Here is a 637-nt window from a genome sequence, read left to right on the forward strand (position 1 = left end):
TTTCACAAAAGGTAGGTCCATCAGTCACCCACAGTTTCTAGAGAACAACTCCATGTTCAGGAGCATTCAGCCTCTGAAACCCAACACTAGGAGGCAACATCAAGGCCTCCCATGACCTGATCTTGGCATTCCAGAGGAACTTTTTGGCCACTGTGTGAAACAAGATGCTGGACTAGATGGACCACTGGTTTGACGCCGCGGGGTTCTTCTTCTTACCGAGCAAAACTAAAGTTCCCTGATGGCACTGCAAGAACCTGCTAGATGTTTGCAATCCAATTTGGTAACATTTGATTCAGTGAGCACCAGTATGGCTGTAATGCCGCAAGTGGCGCCCTCTTCGGCTGCTTCCACCCACGCTGCCTCCTGCCACAGTTGCCCTGATACACTAGCTTTCTATGGGTCAAGAGCTTTCAGCACAGGCAAGCTTTCAAACACATCAGCCTACCCGGATCAGAGACCTTTTTTATCTGTTCACCTGAGAAAAATATGTTGGGTGGAAAGGACGAGAAAGAATTGGCAATCCCAAGAAAAGGAGAGAAATCAGGCAGATTGTTAACAGAAGACAGAAAATCAGTAACTAGTTGTTGGAAGTGAAGGACTTTGCGCTGTCTCTTAGCCCCAGACTTTGGGGGGGGGG

Source organism: Gekko japonicus, unplaced genomic scaffold, assembly GCF_001447785.1.
Source record: "Gekko japonicus isolate JY-2015 unplaced genomic scaffold, Gekko_japonicus_V1.1 scaffold2136, whole genome shotgun sequence".
NCBI lineage: Eukaryota > Metazoa > Chordata > Lepidosauria > Squamata > Gekkonidae > Gekko > Gekko japonicus.